Genomic DNA, 7,546 nt, shown 5'->3' on the forward strand with positions numbered 1-7,546 from the left:
ATCATATATTCTCTAAATCAATCATCCCGCAATTAGGATCAACGTCATGATCAGATCTTTGATAATATTCCCAACACGAACCAACGAGCATCACGCGGCATTTGTACCTCAGAGATGGGGAGACGTGACGCAACGGATAGTGTAGTACGAGCTTGACTTGAGATTGGTGAGAGATACAGTACATAAATTACTCTCATATTTCATAACTTGCTCCTCCCCTAATAGACTGAAAAAAAATGAAAGAACAAGAATTGCCGGAAACATACGAAACCGAAGTAGGTGAAACCAAAGACCAGCAAAACTTGGTGTTCTTCTTCTTTCATATGAGGACAAGGTACATTGTGGCTTTTTTCTATTACTAAAGCCCCATTTCCAACGTAAATCCGCTCTTGACTTGTTCGCAATTACAGAAATCTATATGGTGAGGAATCTTTGGTTTGTAGCCATCTCTTTGTCGTCACTCGAGAGTTTCTGGACTTCTCAGGTAAACATAGCTTTTAACTACGAGCTGGGTCCATATCATCTAGAAAGCATATAGAATCTCAATGTTTACCTGAGCGAAACGGACAACTACTTTGGTGAAATCTTGGACAACGTTGATTGATGCCGAGGCTTGCCATAGGCTTTATAAACCATTTAAATTGGACCCTTTTGAAACTAAGGTACTGAAAACTGTGAGAAGCTAACTTAACGATTATATGCCTTTGGATGAGAAGATAACTTCCAGAATATGTGGTTCTGATGCTGCTGATTAGAGGAAAAAACCTTTTTGCTTTCTGGAGTTCATGCGTTGAAAAGTCATGTTAGGATGGGGACTTTGCCTTTGCATCGAGCGTTGCTCAGTAAACGCCAAAACCTAGGAGCATGCTCGACTTCTGCTTCATTAAGTGCTAGGCTCCACGGGGTTTGGACATATTCCCAGACAACATGTGAGGGGGTGTTGACCTGTGAATGCCACCGTATGCAATGTAAGAACAGATTTAGAAATTAAAAAATATGTCTAGTCTTTCTAGAAGTGATGCGGGTCAACAACCATAAACGCATAGAAGAACCCGATCGATCCTTAGATTTGGTACTCAGTGCAAGTACCTGTCCATAGCAGCATGGAGTTTAAAAGAATCGAATCATGAAACTACGGTGACTAGTGAATGTTAAGGAATATGATTTGTACTTACTGTTAGCGTGTTTTTCTAATGATTTGAACTTTTGGGAAGAACGGCCTTTCTAGCAATGAAAATTCCAACCGAGATCTTTCTCGATTCCATATGGGTGATAGAGGAATGGCCACGCACACGCGTCTTTGATAAAAAAATCCGGTGGAAGAGGACCATAACTTTAGTCGGAAAAAGAGTTCCTGTTGTTGTTTTGTTTTTCTCCCGAATGTCCTCAATTTCTTTCATATAATACTTAGCAGATGCTTCCTGTCTGATCTCTTGCACAAGATGCGGAGAATGCACATACAAAAGTCCTTCCAAATGAAAACAATAGTTAAACCATTTCCCATCACCAAAGAGAAAAGTCTTTCGCACTATGAAAGTGGCCCATCGATCGATGGAATCATGTAAATGTGAACGAGCATTTTTTTTCCCCAGAAAGAAGAGAAAAAAAGATTGCTGTCGAACGATCTCAATCACCTTGAGAATGAAGTCCTGGAAATGGGGTCCCCCGCCCCACTACTACCTGCTTCTATTATTGTTCGGACCAGAAAAGCTTTCTCATTTTCTCTCAGGTAGAAAACTAGGCTTCAACTTTCCTAATAAGATATCTACACAGATATTTTCTTCTTAAGGCACATATAGCAGTCACCAAGGTCGCTGCCGCCACCACCGACTCCCGCTTTCGGTTCGTCTCTGATGCCCGTATCTTCTATAATCTGGAATACGATACATAAGAAAACCGTATACGTACACTTCCCTTTTCAAGCTATCACTTATCGTGTTTAGATTGAATATAGACACAGTACAAAACTTTGCTGTACTTTAATTCAAACTCATCCACAACCAGATGTAAAAGTGGACACAATATATATCTTTACACGTAGTGGGACCGGTCCAGAAGCTGTCGATTCAAATTAGCATGATTGGTCACTGGATTTTGTTTTCGCGGCAGTGCTCCTTATAACTTCAATTCATGATGAATGTCCATTCCACTTTGCATCTTTTCAGGTGAAATGATGGGAGCGAAAGGGATTTCTTGAGTAAGGTGATGATATATTTTTCTGTTCCTGTGCTTCATTGGCAGAAGGGGCTCAAAGTGGCCAGATCGAGATTGCTCTGTGGTTCTAGTCGTGGAAAGCACTTTGGGGATGTGGATTACAGATTAAGGATTCGTGCCATTCCTTGATTAGACCATAATGTTATCGCACTTGTGCTGGGTCTAGAAAAGATGGTCGCTAATGATGAAGAATCTTGGGCTAATTGTGAGAAGATTATGGCGAGAAAAAAGAGGCAAGTGATGATCTTCCAGTGTACTTGTGGTTGTGTATTAGGAGTGAGCAATTTCAAAGTCGACATAGGATTGATTCCCGAATTTTGAAACTTGAAATCAATCTTATGGATCTTGGAACCGACCCTAGACCGATCATGCCAGTGCAATTTGGTTCTAGGGTCGGTCAAGAGAGTTTATTGATTTTTTTTTTCATTTATTTTACTCCTTGAAAGTTCAAACTTACCCTTTCAAAGTGGCACACGATATTTAGAACCGTAATACTAAATAGCAAAATGGCAATAAGTAAAATATGGAGAAAAAAAAAATTAAAATCAATAGCAATGGGGAATTATACAACTCATCCCTTAGTCGAGCAAAACGAAAGCTAAAGCAATAATAACTATCTTTGCTTGCCAAAAAGCATGCAACATAAACACATGAATTATAGAATTAATTTCTCATTTATCCATAAAAAAGTGCTCTAAATTTTAATCACTTGAAAACAAAGCAAAAAACAAACATAACTAAAATGTGTTTAGTCTGGAGTTTGGGGTTAGTCTGATTCGGCATCTTGACCTTTAGATGACGTGGGCCTGAAGAAGGACAGGCCTTGTGACTTATTTAGTAAGACACGAAGTAGAATCGACTGGAGACGTGATTCTTCTTCTGAGCCACTTATATTTGTACCCTGTCGAGGTAAGGAACCATGGCATATATGTTTGGAATAGATTCCATTTTGAGATAGTTGAAACTGCATCTATTCAAAAGAAATGTTTCGGCCTCCGAAATCTGATTCAAATTCAATATAGCACCTATGGGTACATAAGAAATGTATGGATAGATGATTGAATCCTCAAACGCCCTGAAAATGCCATAGGTGTTTAGAAATGGTTGAAAATCTTTTTGATATATGTATTGATAAATTTTCGAGAGGGACCAAATTATTTTCTATGGGAATTGGATTGAACCAAACTGCACAATGCAGATCAAGGGTTGATTATTTGTGCATCTCTTAGGCATGTTTGATATTCTAATTGGGTGGTGAAAACCAAATACTTCACTCTTGATGAGATTAAACTTTTGGATAACCTTATTTAGTATGGACTTGAAGGACTCCCTTAAGCCATAATTTCATTTAAAACCTTTTTGATTACCTAATTAAGTGCTGAAAATTAAGAATTTCACACTTGATGGGATTAAGCTTGTTTGACAACCTTAATTTTCATTGACTTTAGAGACTCCACAGGCTTTTTGATACAACTATCCTGTGACAGTCATAGCTGTGATAATGAGTGATGTAGTTTTCATAAGGTGTTTGGGAGGCTCTTCACAGCAGCAACAATCTTAAAGCCGCATCTGCTTATAGCAACTTTTCAGAAGCTGTCTCGCATAATTTTGAGGTACTGTTACTCTAAAAACATGTGACACCAAAAACACAGCCATTGCACTTCATAGAACGACGGCATTGTAGTATAGCTTCAATTAAGCCATGGCCTCACCAAAACAATAAGTCTAAATTTCACTATTCTTTGGATTCCTTAGAATTTATTTTTCTTGTTCTTGAGATATCAAGATGCCAATGTTTTGGGACATCTTATGTAGTAAGAAAGAAAGGGGCAGTTTAATTAATACATTAGAAAAAATAATCGATCCCAATCATAATATGCCAAATATGTTGCTCAAACCTACCAATGACGATTATTGATCTATGTTTGGTAAGAAATTGATCATATTCGGCTATGAGTTTTCAATTATCATCAAATAACTTTTTAATTATATATGCAACGGTCAAGACCATCAACATTTAATATGCAGTACATAAATTTTCGGCGCTATTAAACGGACCTTAGTAGTGATGTAAAATTAATGAATTTAATCAACCATTCAAGAAATGTGATAATGAAGATGGGCCTAACTCTTTGATCTACACATGCTCAAATAGTGAACCGGTCCAAAAGGTTATATAGTCCAATGGGCCTAATAAAGTGTAATTATTCCTAAGAAGCTAGCTCAGCTCAATAGTGATTTCTTTTTATTGCACTGAGTTGAAATAAAACAAAGCCACGTCATTTCATCCCTAGTGGAAATCGACGTTTCTCCTTTTCATAGCAATTTTCCCTCCACGCGCAATAGTCATCCAAATGCATAATGCTTATCCAATCAACGTAAAATCCCCTAATTACTACTCGATCATGAACTTACGTGACCAAATTATTACAATGCAGGCATTTAGATACATTGCACCATCGAAACTAGCGCCGTTCGTCGAATTTATACACGAGTTTTACCATATCTAGCTGATACCATATATACCCCAAATGCTTACGCTGGTCTGAGTAATGATTTCTCTTTCTTTGATATCTTGATTGATCTAATCGAGATTCGCAATGTGTTACATTCCTGCTATTTTTATGAGAGCAAAAACTACATGAAGCCTATCCCCACAAGCTTCATTTTTACACAATCGTTTTCCTTATTTCTTTTCTAGTTCTCAAGCCTTCCCAAATCGGTTCTCCAATTAAATAAGCTAGCTACAAATGGTACAAATCGCTCAAACACTCTTAAGGATAAATACCCATTAACTAATTACGTTATAAGGCGATTCACCTATAGAATTGGGGCACTCATGTGACCCATGCAAGCTACGTGGCAATACATGGATTGTAATTGATACGCCATTTGAAAGCGATTGCCAAATCAATTGCCATCTAATCCAAATTAATTTAATCCTCTCCTCTTCCATGCATGGCGAATGCAGAATGCTTGATTGATATGTTATGGGTCTAGAAAGATAATCACCGTTAATCAAATCAAGTATATTTATACATCATGGATGGTTGAGGCTTCAATGAATATAGTGTAGTTCAAACCACGTCGATAGAGATAACAATGTTCAACGACCTCTTTCCACACATCTTTCCCTTTCTTTCACTATATGTATACACATCTCTTCTATCATCCTGTAATCCTTCACACTTCACAAGCCATATAATTATCTTATGCTCGCTCACGCCTTAGTCACTCTCTTGCTCGGCTCTCAGGTGAAAGGGGAGTAAGGCTTCAATAAAGATAGTGGGGTCTAACCATCTCAATGGAGATGTCATTGTCCAACGACCTCTTTACACATACATCTTCCTTTTCCTTTCACTATAAAAATTACACATCATTTATCATGGGTTTGTGTAGGCGATTTTAATGAAATCATTTATCATTGGAAAAAAGTAGGAAAAAGACCAGCTGACTCTCATCGCTTATTTTCTTTTCGAGCTGTTTTGAATGATTGTTCTCTAATGGAAATAGATAGTAAGGGTTGTGCCTTCACATGGATGAATAACCGAGAAGGGGATAATTCCATAAAGGAATGTCTGGATCAAGTGCTGTGTACTATGGATTGGCACCTAATGTTTCTTGATGCTGAGGTTTTTGCTCTATCTGCTGTGGGTTCTGATCACAGTCCATTATTATTAAACACTACAACACCTACTGGAAAATGACAGCGACCTTTTATGTTTGAAGCCTTTTGGAACCAGGACCATGAGTGTCGTGAGGTCATTGTCACATCATGGAACAGATCAGGTAAAGGATTCTGACCTCTTGCATAAATTATGGGCTGTTTCTATTGCTTTAGCTAAGTGAAGTTGAAAGAAATTTTCGAATAACCACCTTAAAGTAGCAGCTTTGCAACAATAGCTACAACGCCTCATCAACCAACCACATAGCTACTATGACAAATTGACAGCAACAAAATTGAAAGAGGAGATCCAACAGGTGTGACAACAAAAAGAACAATATTGCGCAATGCGTTCAAGATCAATTCGTTAAAATGGGGAGATAAGAATACCAAATTCTTTCATGCTACTACCATACAAAGATGACAAAGGAATAAAATTAGTATGCTGCAGGACGACAACCAAAATTGGGTGCGGGACCCTAGGCAGTTAAAAGAGATGACGTCCACCTTCTTTTCAAGCTTATATACAACAGTGGGTAGTCGAAACTATGGACCTATATTAGACCAATGCCCATGTGTTGTCACAATGGAGATGAATGAAGTATTAACAGCTATGGTCACTCGTGAGGAGGTTTATCAAGCCACTTTTCAGTTAGGGACTACCAAAGCCCCAGGCCCAGATGGTCTAAATGGCCTTTTATATATATATCAAAATCACAGGGATATCATAAAGGACGATCTCTTTACAGCAGTGCAAAACTTTTTATATTAGGGAATTTGCCCCCCACTCTAAATAGGACCATTATCTCTTTGATCCCCAAAACCCCACGCCCAAAACGTTTGGATTTGGATTAGTACTGCCCTATTAGCCTTTGTAATTATGCTTATAAAATTATTTCCAAGGTGATTGCTACTTGAAACCTATGCTACCGAATCTGATTTCTAAGGAACAGTGTGCCTTTGTGGGTGGTCGGCAAATACAAGATAATATTTTAATAGTCCAGGAGGTTCTTCATCAGATCAAGATAAGGAAACGAAAGTGACATTTCTAGGCAGTTCTTAAAATGGACATGCAAAAGGTGTATGATAGGGTGGAATGTGATTTTCTTCAAGATTATTTATTTAAATTAGGATTCCATTCCACTTGGATTCGGTGGGTGATGTAGTGCATAACGACAACATCTTTCAGTGTAAAATTTAATGGCGAACAGCTATAGTATTTCCATCCTACCGGGGGTCTTTGGCAGGGCAATTCTCTATCCCCATATATTTTCATCTTGCTGTCAAATATCTTATCTTACCTTATTAACCAAGCTGTTAACATGGGACACCTCAAGGGTATCAAGTTGAACAGGTGGTGTCCTACTCTATTCCATATGTTTTTCGCTGATGATGCAATTTTCTTTCTAGATGGTACTGTTCAAGAATGTCAGAATCTAGCAAATATCTTAAATCAATATTGTTTAGCTATAGGGCAAGAGGTTAACCGTAACAAATCTGGAATTTTTCTCAGTAAAACTTGCGTTGCTAGATTACAGGAAAATCTGGCAAGAGAGTTTAGAGCACCAGTGCTACAAAGGATGTATTTGGAAATACCATCTGATTGGGGCGTTCCAAAAAGGATATGTTTTCCTGGATTTTGGGGAGAGTTCATGCAAATTTGGAAGG

The sequence above is a fragment of the Eucalyptus grandis genome, chromosome 7, assembly GCF_016545825.1.
Source record: "Eucalyptus grandis isolate ANBG69807.140 chromosome 7, ASM1654582v1, whole genome shotgun sequence".
Lineage (NCBI taxonomy): Eukaryota > Viridiplantae > Streptophyta > Magnoliopsida > Myrtales > Myrtaceae > Eucalyptus > Eucalyptus grandis.